This window comes from Triticum aestivum, chromosome 1B, assembly GCF_018294505.1.
Source record: "Triticum aestivum cultivar Chinese Spring chromosome 1B, IWGSC CS RefSeq v2.1, whole genome shotgun sequence".
Taxonomy (NCBI): domain Eukaryota; kingdom Viridiplantae; phylum Streptophyta; class Magnoliopsida; order Poales; family Poaceae; genus Triticum; species Triticum aestivum.
The window spans coordinates 648,373,078-648,398,176 of record NC_057795.1 but is presented as its reverse complement, the minus strand read 5'-3'; positions in this window follow the sequence as shown (position 1 = coordinate 648,398,176).

Genomic DNA, 25,099 nt, shown 5'->3' with positions numbered 1-25,099 from the left:
TAGTGTTGATATTTTGAAAGACATGGTTGCTTGTTGATATGCTTGAGTATTAAATTCTTCATGTCAAAACTAGACTATTGCTTTGGACCATATAAAAGTCCAAATGTCCATGCTACAAAGAAAAGAATATGTGATGAAAATGTTAGGCAGCATTCCACATAAAAAATTCTATTTTTATCATTTACCTACTCAAGGACGAGCAGGAATTAAGCTTGGGGATGCTGATACGTCTCCAACGTATCTATAATTTTGATTGTTCAATGTGTTATATTATCATTCTTGGATGTTTTACAATCATTTTGTATCATTTTTTGGTACTCATCTATTGACATAGTGCTCGGTGCTAGTTGATGTTTTCTGCTTGTTTTTTACATTGCAGGAAATCAATACGAAACGGAGTCCAAACGCAACAAAACTTTTTGTCATTTTTTTCTGGAGCATAGGGGTGCCCGAGGGGGCACAACCCACCAGGGCGCGCCTGGGGCCCAGGCGCGCCCAGGTCGTTTATGCCCACCTTAGTGGCCTCCCGCACTGCCACTTTGCTCTATAAATACCCTAATATTCCAGAAACCCTAGGGGAGTCGACAAAAATCAATTCCAGCAACCGCAAGTTCCAGAACCACCAGATCCAATCTAAACACCATCACGGAGGGGTTCATCATGTCCATTGGTGCCTCTTCGATGATTCGTAAGTAGTTCATTATAGACCTACGGGTCCATATTAGTAGCTAGATGGCTTCCTCTCTCTCTCTTGATTCTCAATACAATGGTCTCTTGAAGATCCATATGATGTAACTCTTTCTGCGGTGTGTTTGTTGGGATCCGATCAACTTTGAGTTGATGATTAGATCTATGTTTTTATCCATGAAAGTTATTTGAGTCTTCTTTGATCTCTTATATGCATGATTGCTTATACCCTTGTATTTCTTCTCCGATATTTGGGTTTTGTTTGGCCAACTTGATCTATTTATCTTGCAATGGGAAGAGGTGCTTTGTGATGGGTTCAATTTTACGGTGCTTGATCCCAGTGACAGAAGGGGAACCGACACGTATGTATCGTTGCTACTAAGGATAACAAGATGGGGTCTATTTCTATATAAATAGATCTTGTCTACATCATGTCATCGTTCTTATTGCATTAATATGTTTTTCCATGAACTTAATACACTAGATGCATGCTGGATAGTGGTCGATGTGTGGAGTAATAGTGGTAGATGCAGGCAGGAGTTGGTCTACTAATCTTGGACGTGATGCCTATATAATTATCATTGTCTGGATATCGTCATGAGTATTTGAAGTTCTATCAATTGCCCAACAGTACTTATTTATCCATCCTTTGCTATTTTTCTCGAGAGAAGCCACTAGTGAAACCTACGGCCCCCGGGTCTCTTCTTTAATATATTTGCCTTCGTGATCTATTTTATTTGCTTTTATTTTCAGATCTATTAAACCAAAAATACAAAAAAACCTTGCTACAATTTTTAGTAATTTATTTTATCTCACGTTTCCGCGAGATCTATCTATCGAATCTACTACAATTTTATCTATCTTTTTACCCGTGAGGGATTGACAACCCCTCTCTTACGTCAGGTTGTAAGTATTTGTTCTTTGTGCACAAGAGTTGTTTATGTGGTGTTGCGTGGTTCTCCTACTGGTTCGATAATCTTGATCTCATCACTGAGGGAAATACCTACCATTGTCGTGCTGCATCATCCCTTTCCTCTTTGGGGAAATACCGACGTAATTCAAGCAAATATCACAACCATATCAAGGCAGAACACCAGAGGCTAGCTGGATTGCTCAAACAATTGGATGTACCTATTTGGAAGTGGGAAGATATATCCATGGACTTCATAGTTGGGTTACCCCGGTCTTAGAAAGGGTTTGACTCTACCTGGTTCATTGTAGACCGACTAACCAAAGTTTCTCACTTTGTACCGGTCAGAACGCTCATCGTGTAGAAAAGTTGGTACAGTTGTATATGGAAAACATACTCAGGTTGCATGGAGCACCCAGGAGCATTGTATCTGATAGAGGCACCCAGTTTGTGTCCAACTTCCGGAAAAGTCTACACAGGGCAATTGGAACTCATGTGGATTACAGTACCGCTTATCACCCCCAGACGGATGGACGGACAAAACGAGTGAACCAAATCCTGGAAGATATGCTTCGAGCTTTTGTATTGAAATACAGAATAGATTGGGAGAAGAGCCTCACTCACACAGAGTTCTCCTACAACAACAGCTATCAAGCCAACCTCAAGATGTCACCGTTTGAAGCACTCTATGGAAGAAAGTGTCGGACAACCGTAATGCGGTCAAAAGTGGGAGAGAGATCATTCTTTCGCCCGATAGTTATCAAGGTTGTTGGGGATCGTTGCAGAAATTAAAATTTTTCTACGCATCACCAAGATCAATCTATGGAGGAACTAGCAATGAGAGAGAGGGGAGTGCATCTTCATACCCTTGAAGATTGCGAGACGGAAGCGTTGCAAGAAAGCGGATGGAGGAGTCGTACTCGAAGCGATTCAGATCGGGGTGGATTCTGATCTTAGCGCCGAACAACGACACCTCCGCGTTCAACACATGTGCAGCATGGTGACGTCTCCTCCGCCTTGATCCAGCAAGGAGGAGGGAGAGGTTGAGGAAGAAGGCTCCAACAGCAGCACGACAGCGTGGTGGTGATGGAGTGGCAGTTCTCCGGCAGGGCTTCGCCAAGCTCTTGCGGAGGAGGAGAGGTGTTGGGGAGGGGAGGGGCTGCGCCTTGGATGTGGTGCTGCAGCCATCCCCTTGCCCCTCTATTTATAGGAGAAGGGAAAGGGGGGCCGTCCCCTCTATATGGGATCTAGAGGGGGGCGGCGCCCAAGGGGGGAGGGGGCTTGCCCACCAAGCAAGGGGAGCCGCCCCCCCTTAGGGTTCCCCCCAACCCTAGGCGCATGGGCCCTAGGGAGGGGGGGTGGTGCCCAGCCCTCCAAGGGGCTGGCTCCCTTCCCTCTACATCCCATGAGGCCCTCCGGGACAAGTGGCCCCTCCGGGTGGACCCCCGGAACCCCTCCGGTGGCCCCAGTACAATACTGGTATGCCCCCGAATTTTTCCGGTGACCGTATGACAACTTCCCATATATAAATCTTCACCTCCAGACCATTCCGGAACTCCTTGTGATGTTTGGGATCTCATCTGGGACTCCGAACAACATTCGGTAATCACACACAAATCTTCCTTATAACCCTAGCGTCATCGAACCTTACGTGTGTAGACCCTACGGGTTCGGGAATCACGCAGACATGACCGAGACAACTCTCCGTCCAATAACCAACAGCGGGATCTGGATACCCATGTTGGCTCCCACATGTTCCACGATGATCTCATTGGATGAACCACGATGTCGAGGATTCAAGTAATCCCGTATACAATTCCCTTTGTCAATCGGTACTTTACTTGCCCGAGATTCGATCGTCGGTATCCCAATACCTCGTTCAATCTCGTTACCGGCAAGTCACTTTACTCGTTCCATAATGCATGATCCCGTGACTAACCACTTAGTCACATTGAGCTCATTATGATGATGCATTACCGAGTGGGCCCAGAGATACCTCTCAGTCATACGGAGTGACAAATTCCAGTCTCGATTCGTGCCAACCCAACAGACACTTTTGGAGATACCTGCAGTGCACTTTTATAGTCACCCAGTTATGTTGTGACGTTTGGTACACCCAAAGCACTCTTACAGTATCCGGGAGTTATACAACCTCATGGTCTAAGGAAATGATACTTGACATTAGAAAAGCTTTAGCAGACGAACTACATGATCTTGTGCTATGCTTAGTATGGGTCTTGTCCATCACATCATTCTCCTAATGATGTGATCTCGTATCAATGACATCCAATGTCCATAGTCAGGAAACCATGACCATCTGTTGATCAACGAGCTAGTCAACTAGAGGCTCACTAGGGACATGTTGTGGTCTATGTATTCACACATGTATCACGGTTTCTGTCAGGACCCCGATCGTGAGTCACATCGATCTAGCTTGTAACACATCATATCCCTTTGCGGCCTCACGCACGGTATTCCCACGGGTGCCAGCTTACTTGGCCCGGGACCGTTTGCGCCTTTTGGCTCACGTATATGATAGTGCCGCTAGCATCCATATGACAAAGAACCCGAGCTGACATGGCTAGTCGTGAACCCAAAGTGGCACTAACTTACAGGGACAGGCATACATGACCCAGCAACGAACGTGTCGGTCATCAGCGAGTGAATCCGGGCTGTAGCAACTGGGCTAGCAGGACTCCGGTGAACCGGGCTGTAGCAGGCTAACAGGACTCTGATAGACACCGTGTGACATTTCCCTGAAGGGACAGACACAGGAACGAAGAAGGACACACGCCGGCCAACCTAAGTGTTCCGGAGCAGTAGCAAGCTACCAAGGCTCAGTGGAAGCATTAGGAGACATTTCCCGGTAGGAGAGGCTACCAAGGATAAACAACTAGTTAGTCTGATCCCACACATACCAAGCATTTCAATAACATACACACAATATGCTCGATATGTGCAAATATAACATGGCATCACAACATGACTCTACAACTCAAGTATTTATTCAATAGGCTCCGAGGAGCGAGATATTACAAACATGAGTCTCATGACCCATCATTCAGAGCATACAAGTCAAAGCACATGCGGAAGCTTAACATGTATGAGTACAGACAACTACAAATGAAAAAGGCTGAGAAGGATTAACTACCAGATCCTGCCAAGGGCACAAGATCGTAGCTGAGGTAACAAGCTAAACGTCGAAGTTCACGCAGAACTACTAGTGATACTGAAGTCTCTCTGCAAAAACATAAAATAGGCAAACGTGAGTACAAATGTACCCAGCAAGACTTACATCAGAACTAACTACATATGCATCATTATCAACAAGGGGATGGTGGGGTTTAACTGCAGAAAGCCAGCTTTGACTCGGTGGCTATCCTGAACTACGACTGCAAGTAACTCTTTTGAAGTGGCGCACACGAGTCCACATATTCACCATATCAATACACCACTATGGATCCGCTCCCGTCTCCCTACGAGAACGCCATCCATAGCACTCACACTTATCTTGCGTATTTTAGGGTATCCACTTTCACTTGTCTATGAACTGTACAGGCAACCCAGAAGTATTTTACCGCGGACACGGCTATTTGAATAGATGATGTTAACCCTGCAGGGGTGTACTTCTTCACACACGCTCTCACCACTTACCGCCGTTTATACGACATGTACTCGACAACCTTCAAGCGGAAGCCCAATGAGGGTGTCGGCCACGGCCTACTGAAACACTCAAGTCTCTAGTCCAGGTTTATCGCCTATTTAGGTTCCATCCGCAGGGAGTCCGGCCGAGGTTTCCACATACGGCCCCGAACGATGTGTTCAGGGTTCCCGAGACACCAAATGGGTGCCCGATACACCGTGCCACGTGCCTATCGCATCACAACCCACCCCTTGGGTCAGCGCTGCCCACGGCCTCCAGCATACTACAAACACCAGAAACTACTTGCAACTCCTGGACAGAGGATAAGGGTGATTAAGAAGCCGAGAGGGTCCATTGGTTTCGGGCCCAATGCGTGGTAGTAGCTGTTTCATGGATCACAAACACGGAACTCAGTTCCTGAGGACGGCTTCAATGTGGTAACCCACCATGTACTCCTACATGGCCTCTCACCGCTACCTTTACCAAATCATGTTCACACACTTAGCTTACACACAGTAGGACATGTTCACACACCTCTGATTCATCCCCTATGAATCAGACCTGACTCAACTCTAAGCAGTAGCAGGCATGACAAACAACCATGAATGAGTAGGCACAACACGGCTGAAACAACTCCTACTCATGCTAGTGGGTTTCATCTATTTACTGGGGCAATGACAGGTCATGCAGAGGATAAACGGGTTCAGCTACCGCAGCAAGTAACAGATGAATCGTTGTTGTCCTAATGCAGTAAAAGATAGTAGAAGCGAGAAAGTAGGATTGTATCAGAATGAACAAGGGGGTTTTGCTTGCCTGGCACTTCTGAAGATAATATAGCTCTTCATTGGTTTCATCGAACTCATTGTCGGAACACGTCTACCAAGAGGGGGCAAATACCGGCAACAAAGAAGAAATACAATCAATGCAATGCAACAATATGATGCATGAATATGACATGGCAAAATGAGTGAGTTTTGGCTAATGCAACTTAGAACAGATTAAATGAAGTTGGTTTGAACCAAGGGTTCAAATTCAAACTCCATATGTGCTTATTTAAATGCCAATTATGCAAATTGCCGTATACAGCAACCTTAGGTTGTTCAAACATGCATGAAAATGGTACAAATGGATAGATTGGATTTTTTTTGATCATTTTTCATATATAAATTATTTCATTTGGAGTTAGATTGAATTTCTATGAATTTTAGAGGTTTATACATTTTTCTGGAATTTCTTGAATTAAATTAAATCCAGAAAATAATTAACTGCGTTAACACTACGTCACTGTGACGTCAGCGGTCAACAGGCGTCGACCAGGTCAAACCTGACCAGTGGGACCCACTGGTCAGTGACCCAGTCAACTTACTAAGTTAGTTAGCCCTAACTAAATGGGCCGGGCCCACTAGTCAGTGACTATAGTAACTAACCTAACTAGTTAATTAGTGCTAACTAGAGTAATTAGTCATGCGGGGCCCGCAAATCAGTGAGAGAGAGGGGGAAGTCAAACCGGGCAGTGGGGTCAACCCACGCCGGTCAACGGGTCAGCGGTCGCCGGCGTTTAGCCGCCGGCGAGTCCAGACGCGGTGGAGCGCTGCGGGATTCGCCTACAGAGCGCCATTTGGTGCGCGAAGCTCAACTACGGGATGCGGACGCTCGTCTGCATCCAACCATGGTGGTGGCGGAGGCTGGGGTGGCCGGAGTTGTCGCCGGCGACGACCTTGGCGGTCGCTTGGAGTTCGGGCGAGGTCGAAACCGTCGCTATGAGGCACGGCGAGGCACGTGGGGAGGTGCTACGGGCTTCTGCGAGTACGATGAAGACGATGGCGTGCTCGGAATCAAGCCAACATGGCTGTGGCCACGACGGTGACGTGCGGTGGCGGTGACGGGTGTGGCCGAGCTCGGTGTGGTCGATGTGGTGCACAAGAAGGCAAACGAAGAGGGGGAGAAGGGGCAGGAGCTCACAGCGGATCCGTAGGGATGGTTAGCGGGCTCGGGGACGCTCGGGAGACGGCGAATCGATGATGACGATCTTCGGTGGCCGACGAGGGAAACGACGGTGGTGGCGGTGTTGCGGCGCGTCCGGGGCCTCGTGGCTCGTCGAGGGGGTCGAGGACGTCGAGACGGAGCTTCTAGGCGCGTCGGTGAGGCGTGCGGTGGCCGGTGGCCGTGGCAGTAGCGAGCGGCGGCGATGAGCGCGCTCGGGCGCGAGAGGGAGAGAGAGTAGAGAGGGGAGAGGCACGGGAGAGAGTGAGAGGGGGCCAGGGGGTGCGTGGCGTCTCCGTGGCGCAGGTCAAGACGATTGAGGGCAAGCAGGAGGTGGCGGGAAGACGTGGCCGCGGTCGCTCGCGTGCGGGCACGCAGCTGCTTCGGGGCGAGGGGAGGAAGACGACGGAGGGGCTGCGGTGGTGGGCTGGGCCGCCAGCTGGGCCGGCTAGGTGGGCTACACGGTTGAGGCCAGGTAAGATTCTCTCTCTCTCTCTCTTTTATTTCTATTTTTCTATTTCTTCTGTAACTTTGTGGCTTTTCTAAAAATGCTTAGGCACTTTCAAAAATCACCAAATTGCTCATGCCCACTGTTTAGAATATAAACAACATGGAACATTTCAGTTTAGGATTATTTGTACATTTAAAATATTTTATAGAATTTAAATGTCCAAATTCAAATAGAGTATGATTTAATTCAGAGCCCAAATATGTCATGGAAAAATGTGCATCACCTCTGGCTACTATTTACAGTATTTCCCATAAATGATGAACATTTTTGAAAGCCATTTGGACTTACTGAAAATATTTTAGGTGAACCTAGTGAATTCCTTTAATGCTAGGGTTTGGACAATCCCCATTTCAAATTTCTGTAAAAGTAAACATGATGCATCACCAAAGACTAGCACTAGTGCATTGCCAGAAGCTAGGGATGTGACAACTCACCCCCACTAAACAAGAATCTCGTCCCGAGATTCAAGCGTAGGGTAAGATGAAGGGGGAACGCAAACTAACACAATCTTCACGATCCAGGGTGCACTTCAAAAGAGCGTTGATTCGACCACCATCATTGTCTTGATGCTTTGCTCTGAGAACTTTAACCAACATGACAAAGGGAGGGAAGGGAAAGCTCTAGAAAGATCGATCTCCTTGAAGATCGAACAACTCAGGATCAACTCATGGAGTGAGACATTGAAAACATCTCTCAAGCTGAGACACGAAGAATACACCCAGAGGGATGGAGTGAAACAGATGATGAAGATTCTCTAGGTAGGCAAGAATTCCACACTTAAGAAGGTGGTGAACGGTTGTCAACGTAGCGAGGAGTTGAGTTGCCATGATACCATAACGGAACATCTTGGAGGAGGGAGATTCGTTGATATATCTCCTTAAGTGGCAAAAAGAATTACCTTTGATTCCGAGATCATTGAAACTCTTTATACCGGCCTAAGGCAAATCACAATCGATCGTTTGAAGGAGTCCGAAAGAATGACATTCTCGGGCCAGAATGGATGATGTGGACTACCTTGTTGAAGACAACACAAGGGGTGATTTTGCTTATCATCGGAGATGGATGGGACCCAAGGTAGGGTGGCACAATGACGGTGCAAGCTGGGAGAAAAATTGCAAATGCTGGGAATGATTCCAGTAACTGGGGAGAAACTCAACAGTAGAGAGTGAGTCCACTGTTGAAAGGTTATAACATAATCGAGGAAAACTGGGAGCAATCCCAACTAGTGCTGGTGATAACACTTAGTGCTTGTGCGTGCTCTCAAGAACTTGAGCATTTCTAGATTCATCAAGGTTTTACCGATATCCGTGACAAGGATCCCGGCAACACAACATACCACCATGATGGATATTGGTGGAGGATGCAGATGCAAAGGAAGATATCTCTTCTCAGATTTCACCTTAGCAAGGCCAAGGGAACAAAATCTGGACGATCGACCGAGAGACATTTAGCACTCCGCTTCTAATGTTCTCCTTGATGTACTAGCGTATCCCATTCATAGATATGGTTTGATATCTAGAACATCAAGTAAAAGGTCGGACTTCGGAAACACAAAATCCATAAGGGACAACTAGGGAATAAATCCTATGAAATCCCTATGGGGAGGTGGCCAACTTCCTCAATCAAGATACTACAATAACAGGTCTTCCGGCTGGGTGTGTTGGCCACGACATTCTGTTTACTGGGTTACAGAGAGACCAATATTATAGTTCTTGGGAAACGTTCCAACCATCATATCTGCCTGAGATTCAGATCTGGTTGATGTCAGAATAATCCAGACGCATCGAGTCTGGAAAGAAAAATGAAAGTTTGCAACACAAATCGGCGAGATGATGTTGCAAGATTCTCGGGAAATGAACTACGATAGCAAGCTCCAAAACATGAGCTGGTTCTGCTACACACATTGAGCACGCTGTCCCAGACAAGCATGGCCACATAGTAGTCTTATAATAAAATACTATCGAGTTCAGGTGGGGAACCATCATCGAGGATATCAAAGTCCTTACATAAGGCATGCTCTTAAGAAGGAACTTCTTCTCCTTGAGCAAACCAATCGGTGGCTTTGTGTGCTACAGAATACATATGGAGTGGAGGTAATTAATCTACCAAACCATAGTATACTTTGCACATGCATGACTGACTTGGAATGATTCCAAACGAAACAAAAACAATCTTTCTCGGATCCACGGCGACAACTTACACCAAGTGCACGTGAATTTGGAGAAAGTCACTTCTTTCACCAAAACATATACCTCATGAGCGGAACACGAAGGCAATGTTTACAAAGTTTCCAAAACTAGCTCAATGTTCAACATGAATCATGGAGGAGACAAAATGCTGCTGATGGGCTCAACAGCAACTCATCAGAATTTCCATATCACTGGACTTCCACCATTATGTGAACATGGTGATAGCACTGGCCAGACCAAAAGATATAATGGTGTATGCTCGAGCGACAACCACGAGTAAGACAACATTATGAACATCGTTGGTTCTGGTTTGATTTGACGATAGCCCACACTCAAATCAAAGATGGGGTAGGACAATAGCTCTAGCAATTTATTGCAAGGATAAATCGAGGAAGGTATCATCTTTCTTCAACACACACACAAAAGATATCCCTTTTAAATGAACTAGCTTAGACAAAGTTTTATCTTCCAACTCTCAAAGTTGTTCTTTAGCTTAACCAACTAGCTCAGGGTATCCAACACAGATTCTTGGAGAAGGGGTGGTTATAGAAAACCAACTAGCTCACAACTCAACATAGTGGTCAGGTGACGACCTGGTGATACTTCCGAGAAGATATTTTGAACATCACGAACCACCAATATGTTACTAAGCTCGAGAACAATCTTGCTTTTCAAGGCAAGACGATATGACCAGAAGAGCGAGGGATTGCCAAAATCCTAACTCATTGATTGAAAAGTACATCGAAAATAAGGACTAGGTAGCACAATCTATCTTAGAATGATGATTCAAGAACCAACACGCTAAGAATGAAATTATTGTCCTTTATCTACCAAGCAACAAGGTTGCCAGGAGTATAGATTTCACACATCACGATTCACTTGTCGGCACTCTGGTTGTGACAACACGGAACCGAGGGATGAATAATGATGGCGAGAAGTATCACTACGTTGAGAATCCATAAGAGAAGGTGCAACCCTCATGACATTCCTAACATAAAGTGGGTAATACTTTAGGGTAGAACAGACCAAAAGCTGGATTGCAATTGATCTGCGGAATACAGCTGCTTTGACCCAATCCTAGAAATGGATGAGGTACTAGAGTTTGTTTCTCCTAGTCATTCCAGAATGGAATGGCTTGACGGACCACAGGGATAATAGGCATTGATAACACGAATGCATAATCACTCCTGACTATCAATTGATAGACAAGGATTGGAATACAACTAAAAGGGAACAACTCAAAGGAACATATGGTTTTCTGAGTTGTGGATGCATAGATTAGTATGTCGAACCAAGTTCAACAAGTTTCTTCCGGATAACCCATGCAGAAAAGTAGAACTGGCAGAGTCGCAATATAGAATGGAGAACCCATCGAGAGCACTCCTGTTGTGATCTTTTGATCCAACAAACATATGCCGTAAGTGGTTCATAGTATTTGGAAGAAGGAAATACCACGGACCTCGAGGATTAATGCAAAGGTTACTAATTTCCTAAAGGAACTAGCAAACACTATCAACATGAAGTAGGTAGTGTGAATTTTGGGCTCAAGAACCCAGGAGTAGAATACCTACATACTAAGTGGCATCACGGGATGATTTAGAGAATGAAGGCCAGAATCATCACACTTGGACACTAAACATGGCAAGATTACTAGATGGTTCTCTAAGACACCTAGGGTCATTATATCAACTCCAACATAAATGCCGAGGCAAGAAATACCTCAACACACTAGTTAGTGTGGTTGATCTGGCACAAAGGAACTTCGGAACGGTAAGAAGGGATTTGCAAATGCATCAGATCGTTTAGAAACCTGGGATGACTTGGACAACATAACGACTGTAAATGCTCAAAAGATTGGAGGCATGCTACAAAAATGGTGGCATAACCACTCAGAAGCACAATATCAAGGTTTAGAGATCAACAGTTAACATACGGAAGTAATAGGAACTGAACTAAGGCTTAAGTCCAACAATTCTATAAGTCTACGGATTAGTAACACGTGATCATGATAAAAAGAAGAGAAAACCTAGTTCCTTAACCCCGTAGGAGAGATAGGATGATCGGATCAGAAGGGCATAAGGTATAAGGAGTAAAAAGAGCCTTACGTTCCCATCCCACAATCAATTCCCTTATATAACTAAAGAATTTCTAGACTCAACTTCGACCAGTTTGCCTTGGTAATCCTACAGGCAGTCAGGCTCTGATACCAAAGCTGTCAGGATGCCGATCCTGAGTCACACCGATCTAGCATGTAACACATCATATCACTTTGCGGCCTCATGCACGGTATTCCCACGGGTGCCACCTTACCTGGCCCGGGACCGTTTGCGCCTTTTGGCTCACGTATATGATAGTGCCGCTAGCATCCATATGACAAAGAACCCATGCTGACATGGCTAGTCGTGAACCCAAAGTGGCACTAACTTACAGGGACGGGCATACATGACCCAGCAACGAACGTGTCGGTCATCAGCGAGTGAATCCGGGCTGTAGCAACTGGGCTAGGAGGACTCTGGTAAACCGGGCTGTAGCAGGCTAACATGACTCCGATAGACACCGTGTGACATTTCCCCGAAGGGACATACACAGGAACGAAGAAGGACACATGCCGGCCAGCCTAAGTGTTCTGGAGCAGTAGCAAGCTACCAAGGCTCAGTGGAAGCATTAGGAGACATTTCCCGGTAAGAGAGGCTACCAAGGATAAACAACTAGTTAGTCACATCCCACACATACCAAGAATTTCAATAACATACACAAAATATGCTCGATATGTGCAAATACAACATGGCCTCACAACACGACTCTACAACTCAAGTATTTATTCAATAGGCTCCGAGGAGCGAGATATTACAAACATGAGTCTCATGACCCATCATTCAGAGCATACAAGTCAAAGCACACGCGGAAGCTTAACATGTCTGAGTACAGACAACTACAAATGAAAAAGGCTGAGAAGACTGACTAACTACCAGATCCTGCCGAGGGCACAAGATCTTAGCTGAGATAACAAGCTAAACGTCGAAGTTCACGTGGAACTACTAGTGAGACTGAAGTCTCTCTGCAAAAACATAAAATAGGCAAACGTGAGTACAAATGTACACATCAAGACTTACATCAGAACTAACTACATATGCATCATATCAACAAGGGTATGGTGGGGTTTAACTGCAGCAAGCCAGCTTTGACTCGGTGGCTATCCTGAACTACGACTGCAAGTAACTCTTTTGAGGTGGCGCACACGAGTCCACATATTCACCATATAATACACCACTATGGATCCGCTCCCGTCTCCCTATGAGAACGCCATCCATAGCACTCACGCTTATCTTGCGTACTTTAGGATATCCGCTTTCACTTGTCTATGAACTGTACAGGCAACCCAGAAGTCCTTTATCATGGACAAGACTATTCGAATAGATGATGTTAACCCTGCAGGGGTGTACTTCTTCACACACGCTCTCACCACTTACCGCCGTTTACACAAAATGTACTCGGCAACCTTCAAGTGGAAGCCCAACGAGGGTGTCGGCCACGGCCTACCTAAACACTCAAGTCTCTAGTCCAGGTTTATCACCTATTCAGGTTCCATCCGCAGGGAGTCCGGCCGAGGTTTCCACATACGGCCCCGAACGATGTGTGCAGGGTTCCCGAGACACCAAATAGGCACCCGGTACACCGTGCCACGTGCCAACCGCATGACAGCCCACCCCTCGGGTCAGCGCTGCCCACGGCCTCCAGCACACTACAAACACCAGAAACTACTTGCAACTCCTGGACAGAGGACAAGGGTGATTAAGAAGCCGAGAAGGTCCATTGGTTTCGGGCCCAATGCGTGGTAGTAGCTGTTTCATGGATCACAAACACAGAACTCAGTTCCTGAGGACGGCTTCAATGAGACAACCCACCATGTACTCCTACATGGCCTCTCACTGCTACCTTTACCAAATCGTGTTCACACACTTAGCTCATACACAGTAGGACATGTTCACACACCTGTGATTCATCCCCAATGAATCAGACCTGACTCAACTCTAAGCAGTAGCAGGCATGACAAACAAGCATGAATGAGTAGGCACAACACGGCTGAAACAACTCCTACTCATGCTAGTGGGTTTCATCTATTTACTGTGGCAATGACAGGTCCTGCAGAGGATAAAGGGGTTCAGCTACCGCAGCAAGTAACAGATGAATCGTTGTTGTCCTAATGCAGTAAAAGAGAGCAGGAGCGAGAAAGTAGGATTGTATCGGAATGAACAAGGGGGTTTTGCTTGCCTGGCACTTCTGAAGATAATATAGCTCTTCATCGGTGTCATCGAACTCATCATCGGAACACGTCTACCGAGAGGGGGCAAATACCGGCAACAGAGAAGAAATACAATCAATGCAATGCAACAATATGATGCATGAATATGACATGGCAAAATGAGTGTGTTTTGGCTAATGCAACTTAGAACAGATTAAATGAAGTTGGTTTGAATCAAGGGTTCAAATTCAAACTCCATATGTGCTTATTTAAATGCCAATTATGCAAATTGTCGTATACAGCGACCTTAGGTTGTTCAAACATGCATGAAAATGGTACAGATGGATAGATTGGATTTTTTGATCATTTTTCATATATAAATTATTTCATTTGGAGTTAGATTGAATTTCTATGAATTTTAGAGGTTTATACAATTTTCTGGAATTTCTTGAATTAAATTAAATCTAGAAAACAATTAACTACGTCAGCACTACGTCACTATGACGTCAGCGGTCAACAGGCGTCGACCAGGTCAAACCTGACCAGTGGGACCCACTGGTCAGTGACCCAGTCAACTAACTAAGTTAATTAGTTAATTAGTGCTAACTAGAGTAATTAGTCGGGCAGAGCCCGTAAGTCAGTGAGAGAGAGGGGGAAGTCAAACTGGGCAGTGGGGTCAACCCATGCCGGTCAACGGGTCAGCGGTCGTCGGCGTTTAGCCGCCAGGGAGTCCAGACGCGGTGGTGCGCTGCGGGATTCGCCTACAGAGCGCCATTTGGTGCGCGAAGCTCAGCTACAGGATGCGGACACTCGTCCGCATCCAACAGTGGTGGTGGCGGAGGCTGGAGTGGCTGGAGTTGTCGCCGGCGACGACCTTGGCGGTCGCCGGAGTTCGGGCGAGGTCGAAACCATTGCTATGAGGCACGGCGAGGCGCGTGGGGAGGTGCTACGGGCTTCTGCGAGTACGGTGAAGACGATGGCGTGCTCGGAATCAAGCCAACGTGGTTGTGGCCTCGACGGTAATGTGCGGTGGCGGCGGCGCGTGCGGGCGAGCTCGGTGTGGTCACTGTGGTGCACAAGAAGGCAAAAGGAGAGGGGAGAAGGGGCAGGAGCTCACAGCGGATCCGTAGGGATGGTTAGCGGGCTCGGGGACGCTCGGGAGACGGCAAATCGATGATGACGATCTTCGGTGGCCGACGAGGGAAACGGCGGCGGTGGCGGTGTTGCGGTGCGTCCGGGGCCTCGTGGCTCATCGAGGGGGTTGAGGACGTCGAGAGGAGCTTCTAGGCGCGTCGGCGAGGCGTGCGGTGGCCGGTGGCCATGGCAGCAGCGAGCGGTGGCGATGAGCGCGCTCGGGCGCGAGAGGGAGAGAGAGCATAGAGGGGAGAGGCACGAGAGAGAGAGTGAGAGGGGGCCAGGGGGTGCGTGGCGTCTCCGTGCCGCAGGTCAGGACGAGGGAGGGCAAGCAGGAGGTGGCGGGAAGACGTGGCCACGGTCGCTCGCGTCCGGGCACGCAGCTGCTTCGGGGCGAGCGGAGGAAGACGACGGAGGGGCTGCGGTGGTGGGCTGGGCTAGTTAGCTGGACCGCCAGCTGGGCCGGCCAGGTGGGCTGCACGGTTGAGGTCAGGTAAGATTCTCTCTCTCTCTTTTATTTCTGTTTTCTATTTCTTCTGTAACTTTGCGGCTTTTCTAAAAATGCTTAAGCACTTTCAAAAATCACCAAACTGCTCATGCCCACTGTTTAGAATATAACCAACATGGAACATTTCAGTTTAGGATTATTTGGACATTTAAAATATTTTATAGAATTTAAATGTCCAAATTCAAATAGAGTATGATTTAATTCAGAGCCCAAATATGTCATGGAAAAATGTGCATCACCTCTGGCTACTATTTACAGTATTTCCCATAAATGATGAACATTTTTGAAAGCCATTTGGACTTACTGAAAATATTTTAGGTGAACCTAGTGAATTCCTTTAATGCTAGGGTTTGGACAATCCCCATTTCAATTTTTTGTAAAAGTAAACATGATGCATCACCAAAGACTAGCACTAGTGCATTGCCAGAAGCTAGGGATGTGACAGTTTCCGTTACAATTATAGCATGAACAATAGACAATTATCATCAACAAGGAAATATAATAATAATCATTTTATTATTGCCTCTAGGGCATATTTCCAACAGTCTCCCACTTGCACTAGAGTCAATAATCTAGTTACATTGTGATGAATCGAACACCCATAGAGTTCTGGTGTTGATCATGTTTTGCTCGCGGAAGAGGTTTAGTCAATGGATCTGCGACATTCAGATCCGTATGCACTTTGCAAATATCTATGTCTCCATCTTGAACATTTTCACGAATGGAGTTGAAGCGACGCTTGATGTGCCTGGTCTTCTTGTGAAACCTGGGCTCCTTGGCAAGGGCAATAGCTCCAGTGTTGTCACAGAAGAGAGTCATCGGTCCCGACGCATTGGGAATAACTCCTAGGTCGGTAATGAACTCCTTCATCCAGATTGCTTCATGTGCTGCCTCCGAGGCTGCCATGTACTCCGCTTCACATGTAGATCCCGCCACGACGCTTTGCTTGCTACTGCACCAGCTTACTGCCCCACCATTCAAAATATACACGTATCCGGTTTGTGACTTGGAGTCATCCAGATCTGTGTCGAAGCTAGCATCGACGTAACCCTTTACGATGAGCTCTTTGTCACCTCCATAAATGAGAAACATATCCTTAGTCCTTAGGTACTTCAGGATATTCTTGACCACTGTCTAGTTTCCATGCCGGGATTACTTTGGTACCTTGCTACCAAACTTACGGCAAGGTTTACATCAGGTCTGGTACACAACATGGCATACATAATAGACCCTATGGCCGAGGCATAGGGGATGACACTCATCTTTTCTCTATCTTCTGCCATGGTCGGGCCTTGAGCTGAGCTCAATTTCACACCTTGCAACACAGGCAAGAACCCCGTCTTGGACTGATCCATATTGAACTTCTTCAATATCTTATCAAGGTATGTGCTTTGTGAAAGACCTATGAGGCGTCTCTATCTATCTCTATAGATCTTGATGCCTAATATATAAGCAGCTTCTCCAAGGTCCTTCATTGAAAAACACTTATTCAAGTAGGCCTTTATGCTGTCCAAAATTTCTATATCATTTCCCATCAAAAGTATGTCATCCACATATAATATGAGAAATGCTACAGAGCTCCCACTCACTTTCTTGTAAACGCAGGCTTCTCCGTAAGTCCGCATAAACCCAAATGCTTTGATAATTCATCAAAGCGAATGTTCCAACTTCGAGATGCTTGCACCAGCCCATAGATGGATCGCTGGAGCTTGCATACCTTGTTAGCATTCTTAGGATCGAAGAAACCTTTGTTGGAAATATGCCCTAGAGGCAATAATAAAAGGATTATTATTATATTTCCTTGTTCATGATAATTGTCTTTTATTCATGCTATAATTGTATTATCCGGAAATCGTAATACACGTGTGAATACATAGACCACAATATGTCCCTAGTGAGCCTCTAGTTGACTAGCCCGTTGATCAACAGATAGTCATGTTTTCCTGACTATGGACATTGGATGTCATTGATAACGGGATCACATCACTAGGAGAATGATGTGATGGACGAGACCCAATCCTAAGCATAGCTCAAAGATCGTATAGTTCGTTTAGGTAGAGATTTTCCAAATGTCAAGTATCATTTCCTTAGACCAAGAGATTGTGCAACTCCCGGATACCGTAGGAGTGCTTTGGGTGTGCCAAACGTCACAACATAACTGGGTGACTATAAAGGTGCACTACGGGTATCAGATCGTGGAGGAGAATATTTAAGTCACGAATTTGGTATGCACTTAAGGAAATGTGGAATCGTTTCACAACTCATGCCGCCTAGAACACCTCAGCGTAACGGTGTGTCCGAACGTCGTAATCGCACTCTATTGGATATGGTGCAATTTATGATGTCTCTTACCGATTTACCGCTATCATTTTGGGGATACGCACTAGAGACAGCTACATTCACTTTAAATAGGGCTCCGTCTAAATCCGTTGAGACGACACCGTATGAATTATGGTTTGGGAAGAAACCTAAGCTGTCATTTCTAAAAGTTTGGGGATGCGATGCTTATGTCAAGAAACATTAACCTGAAAAGCTCGAATCCAAGTCGGAAAAATGCGTCTTCACAGGATACCCTAAGGAAACCATTGGGTATACCTTCTACCTTAGATCCGAAGGCAAGATCTTTGTTGCCAAGAACGGATCCTTTCTGGAAAAAGAGTTTCTCTCGAAACGAGTAAGTGGGAGGAAAGTAGAACTCGATGAAGTACTACCTCTTGAACCGGAAAGTAGTGCAGCTCACGAAAATGTTCATGTGGTGCCTACACCGACTGGAGAGGAAATTAATGATGATGATCAATGTACTTCGGATCAGGTTGCTACTGAACTTCGTAGGTCCACAAGGACACGTTCCACACCAGAGTGGTATGGCAACCCTGTCCTCGAAATCATGTTGTTAGACAACGGTGAACCTTCGAACTATGAAGAAGCGATGGCGGGCCCAGATTCCAACAAATGGCTTGAAGCCATGCAATCCGAGATAGAATCCATGTATGAAAACAAAGTATGGACTTTGACAGACTTGCCCGATGATCGGCGAGCGATAGAAAACAAATGGATCTTTAAGAAGAAGACGGACGCGGATGGTAATGTTACCATCTATAAAGCTCGACTTGTCGCTAAGGGTTATCGGCAAGTTCAAGGGGTTGACTACGATGTGACTTTCTCTCCCGTAGCGAAGCTGAAATCCGTTTGAATCATGTTAGCAATTGCCGCATACTATGATTGTGAGATATGGCAGATGGACGTCAAAATGGCATTCCTTAACGGCTATCTTAAGGAAGAACTGTATATGATGCAGCCGAAAAGTTTTGTCGACCCTAAGAATGCTAACAAGGTATGCAAGCTCCAGCGATCCATTTATGGGCTGGTGCAAGCATCTCGGAGTTGGAACATTCGCTTTGATGAGATGATCAAAGCATTTGGGTTTATGCAGACTTATGGAGAAGCCTGCGTTTACAAGAAATTGAGTGGGAGCTCTGTAGCATTTCTCATATTATATGTAGATGACATACTTCTGATGGGAAATGATATAGAACTTTTGGATAGCATTAACGCCTACTTGAATAAGTGTTTTTCAATGAAGGACCTTGGAGAAGCTGCTTACATATTAGGCATCAAGATCTATAGGGATAGATCAAGACGCCTCATAGGTATTTCACAAAGCACATACCTTGATAAGATATTGAAGAAGTTCAATATGGATCAGTCCAAGAAAGGGTTCTTGCCTGTATTGGAAGGTGTGAGATTGAGCTCGGCTCAATGCCCGACCACGGCAGAAGATAAAGAAGAGATGAGTGTCATCCCCTATGCCTCAGCCATAGGATCTATTATGTATGCCATGTTGTGTACCAGACTGATGTAAACCTTGCCGTAAGTTTGGTAGGAAGGTACCAAAGTAATCCCGGCAAGGAACACTGGACAACGGTCAAGAATATCCTGAAGTACCTGAAAAGGACAAAGGACATGTTTCTCGTCTATGGAGGTGACGAAGAGCTCGTCATAAAGGGTTACGTCGACGCTAGCTTCGACACAGATCTGGATGACTCTAAGTCACAAACCGGATACGTGTATATGTTGAATCATGGAGCAGTAAGCTGGTGCAGTTGCAAGCAGAGCGTCGTGGCGGGATCTTCATGTGAAGCAGAGTACATGGCAGCCTCGGAGGCAGCGCATGAAGCAATATGGATGAAGGAGTTCATCACCGACCTAGGAGTCATACCCAATGCGTCGGGGCCGATCACTCTCTTCTGTGACAACACTGGAGCTATTGCCCTTGCCAAGGAGCCCAGGTTTCACAAGAAGACCAGGCACATCAAGTGTCGATTCAACTCCATCCGTGAAAATGTTAAAGATGGCGACATAGATATTTGCAAAGTACATACAGATTTGAATGTCGCAGATCCGTTGACTAAACCTCTTCCGCGAGCAAACCATGATCAGCACTAGAACTCTATGGGTGTTTGATTCATCACAATGTAACTAGATTATTTACTCTAGTGCAAGTGGGAGACTGTTGGAAATATGCTCTAGAGGCAATAATAAAAGGATTATTATTATATTTCCTTGTTCATGATAATTGTCTTTTATTCATGCTATAATTGTATTATCCGGAAATCGTAATACACGTGTGAATACATAGACCACAATATGTCCCTAGTGAGCCTCTAGTTGACTAGCTCGTTGATCAACAGATAGTCATGGTTTCCTGACTATGGACATTGGATGTCATTGATAACGGGATCACATCATTAGGAGAATGATGTGATGGACGAGACCCAATCCTAAGCATATATAGCTCAAAGATCGTGTAGTTCGTTTAGCTAGAGCTTTTCCAAATGTCAAGTATCATTTCCTTAGACCATGAGATTGTGCAACTCCCGGATACCGTAGGAGTGCTTTGGGTGTGCCAAACATCACAACGTAACTGGGTGACTATAAAGGTGCACTACGGGTATCTCCGAAAGTGTCTGTTGGGTTGGCACGAATCGAGACTGGGATTTGTCACTCCGTATGACGGAGAGGTATCTCTGGGCCCACTCGGTAATGCATCATCATACTGAGCTCAAAGTGACCAAGTGTCTGGTCACGGGATCATGCATTGCAGTACAAGTAAAGTGACTTGCCGGTAACGTAATTGAACGAGGTATTGGGATACCGACGATCAAATCTCGGGCAAGTAACATACCGATTGACAAAGGGAATTGTATACGGGGTTGCTTGAATCCTCGACATCGTGGTTCATCCGATGAGATCATCGAGGAGCATGTGGGATCCAACATGGGTATCCAGATCCCGCTGTTGGTTATTGACCGGAGAGCCGTCTCGGTCATGTCTACGTGTCTCCCGAACCCGTAGGGTCTACACATTTAAGGTTCGGTGATGCTAGGGTTGTAGAGATATTTGTATGCAGCAAACCGAAAGTTGTTCGGAGTCCCGGATGAGATCCCGGACGTCACGAGGAGTTCCGGAATGGTCCGGAGGTAAAGAATTATATATAGGAAGTCGAGTTTCGGCCATCGGGAAAGTTTCGGGGGTCACCGGTATTGTACCGGGACCACCGGAAGGGTCCCGGGGGTCCACTGGGTGGGGCCACCCATCTCGGAGGGCCCGATGGGCTAAAGTGGGAGGGGAACCAGCCCCTGGTGGGCTGGTGCGCCCCCCTCCCCTTGGGCCCCCCTGCACCTAGGGTTGGGAACCCTAGGGGAGGGGGCGCCTCCACTTGCCTTGGGGGGCAAGGCACCCCCCTTGGCCGCCGCCCGCCCCCCTTGGAGATTCAATCTCCTAGGGCCGGTGCCCCCCAAGGGTCCCTATATAAATAGGAGGGGAGGGAGGGCAGCCGCACCCTTGCACGTGGCGCCTCCCTTCCCCCTTGCTACACCTCTTCCTCCCGCGGATGCTTGGCGAAGCCCTACCGGGATACCTGCTGCATCCACCACCACGCCGTCGTGCTGCTGGATCTTCATCAACCTCTCCTTCCCCATTGCTGGATCAAGGAGGAGACGTCACGCTGACCGTACGTGTGTTGAACGCGGAGGTGCCGTCCGTTCGGCGCTAGGATCTCTGGTGATTTGGATCACGACGAGTACGACTCCCTCAACGCCATTCTGTTGAACGCTTCCACTCGATCTACAAGGGTATGTAGATGCACTCCTCTCTCTTGTTGCTAGATGAACTCATAGATTGATCTTGGTGAAACCGTAGGAATTTTTTTATTTTCTGCAACGTTCCCCAACAACCTTCCGGCTGCATCATATACAATTCTTCCTTAAGATAGCCATTAAGGAAAGCCGTTTTGACGTCCATTTGCCATATCTCATAATCCTAGTATGCGGCAATTGCTAACATGATTCGGACGGAATTCAGCTTTGCAACGGGAGAGAAAGTCTCATTGTAGTCAACCCCTTGAACTTGTCGATAACCCTTAGCGACAAGTTGAGCTTTATAGATGGTAACATTACCATCCGCGTCGGTCTTCTTCTTAAAGATCCATTTATTTTCTATCGCTCGCCGATCATCGTGCAAGTTTGTCAAAGTCCATACTTTGTTTTCATACATGGATCCTATCTCGGATTGCATGGCTTCAAGCCATTTGTTGGGGTCTGGACCCGCCATCGCTTCTTCATAGTTCAAAGGTTCACCGTTGTCTAACAACATGATTTCCAGGACAGGGTTGCCATACCATTCTGGTGTGGAACGTGTCCTTGTGGACCTACGAAGTTCAGTAGCAACTTGATCCGAAGTACCTTGATCATCATTATTAACTTCCTCTCTAGTCGGTGCAGGCACCACAAGAACATCTTCCTGAGCTGCGCTACTTTCCGGTTCAAGAGGTAGAACTTCATCAAGTTCCACTTTCCTCCCACTTACTTCTTTCGAGAGAAACTCTTTCGCCAGAAAGGACCCATTCTTGGCAACAATGATCTTGCCTTCAGATGTGAGGTAGAAGGTATACCGAATGGTTTCCTTAGGGTATCCTATGAAGACGCATTTTTCCGACTTGGGTTCGAGCTTTTCAGGTTGAAGTTTCTTGACATTAGCATCGCATCCCCAAACTTTTAGAAACGACAGCTTAGGTTTCTTTCCAAACCATAATTCATACAGTGTCGTATCAACGGATTTAGACGGTGCCCTATTTAAAGTGAATGTAGCTGTCTCTAAAGCGTATCCCCAAAATGATAGCGGTAAATCGGTAAGAGACATCATAGACCGCACCATATCCAATAGAGTGCGATTACGACGTTCGGACACACCATTACACTGAGGTGTTCCAACAATTCCACATTTCCTTAAGTGCATACCAAACTCGTGACTTAAATATTCACCCCCACGATCTAATCGTAAGAACTTTATTTTTCTGTCACATTGATTCTCTACCTCATTCTGAAATTCCCTGAACTTTTCAAAGGTCTCAGACTTGTGTTTCATTAAGTAGACATACCCGTATCTACTTAAGTCATCTTGATGGTGAGAACATAACGATAGCCACCGCGAGCCTCAATGCTCATTGGACCGCACACAACAGTATGTATAATTTCCAATAAGTTGGTTGCTCTCTCCATTGTTCCGGAGAACGGAGTCTTGGTCATTTTTCCCATGAGGCATGGTTCACACGTGTCAAATGATTCGTAATCAAGAGACTCCAAAAGTCCATCTGCATGGAGCTTCTTCATGTGTTTGACACCAATGTGACCAAGGCGGCAGTGCCACAAGTATGTGGGACTATCATTATCAATCTTACATCTTTTGGTATTCACACTATGAATATGTGTAACATCACATTCTAGATTCATTAAGAATAAACCATTGACCAGCGGGGCATGACCATAAAACATATCTCTCATATAAATAGAACAACCATTATTATCGGATTTAAATGAGTAGCCATCTCGTATTAAACAAGATCCAGATACAATGTTCATGCTCAAAGCTGGAACTAAATAACAATTATTGAGGTTTAAAAGTAATCTCATAGGTAAATGTAGAGGTAGCGTGCCGACGGTGATCACATCGACCTTGGAACCATTCCCGACGCACATCGTCACCTTGTCCTTTGCCAGTCTCCGCTTATTCCACAGCTCCTGTTTTGAGTTACAAATATGAGCAACCGCACCGGTATCAAATACCCAGGAGCTACTACGAGTACTGGTAAGGTACACATCAATAACATGTATATCACATATACCTTTGGTGTTGCCGACCTTCTTATCCGCTAAGTACTTGGGGTAGTTCCGCTTCCAGTGGCCGTTTCCCTTGCAATAAAACCACTCAGTCTCAGGTTTGGGTCCGTGCTTTGGCTTCTTCCCGGCAACTGGCTTACCGGGCGCGATAACTCCGTTGCCGTCCTTCTTGAAGTTTTTCTTACCCTTGCCTTTCTTGAAACTAGTGGTTTTATTGACCATCAATACTTGATGTTCCTTTTTGATCTCCACCTCGGCTGATTTCAGCATTGAAAATACTTCAGGAATGGTTTTCACCATCCCCTGCATATTGTAGTTCATCACAAAGCTCTTGTAGCTAGGTGGGAGCGACTGAAGGATTCTATCAATGACCGCCTCATCCGGGAGGTTAATGTCCAGCTGAGGCAAGCGGTTGTGCAACCCAGACATTTTGAGTACGTGCTCGTTGACAGAACTATTCTCCTCCATCTTACAACTGTAGAACTTGTCAAAGACTTCATATCTCTCGACCCGGGCATGAGCTTGGAAAACCATTTTCAGCTCTTGGAACATCTCATATGCTCTGTGCTACTCGAAACATTTTTGGAGCCCCGGTTCTAAGCTGTAAAGCATGCCGCACTGAACCAGGGAGTTATCATCAACACGCGACTGCCAGACATTCATAACGTCTGGATTCGCCGGGACGGGTGCTTCACCTAGCGGTGCTTCAAGGACATATGCTTTCTTGACAGCTATGAGGATGATCCTCAAGTTCCGGACCCAGTCCGTATAGTTGCTACCATCGTCTTTCAGCTTGGATTTCTCGAGGAACGCGTTGAAGTTGAGGTTGACATGAGCGTGGGCCATTTGATCTACAAGACATTTTGCAAAAGTTTTAGACTAAGTTCATGATAATTAAGTTCATCTAATCAAATTATTTAATGAACTCCCACTCAGATAGACATCCCTCTAGTCATCTAAGTGATACATGATCCGAGTCAACTAGGCCGTGTCCGATCATCACGTGAGACGTACTAGTCATCATCGGTGAACATCTTCATGTTGATCGTATCTTCTATACGACTCATGTTCGACCTTTTGGTCTCTTGTGTTCCGAGGCCATGTTTGTACATGC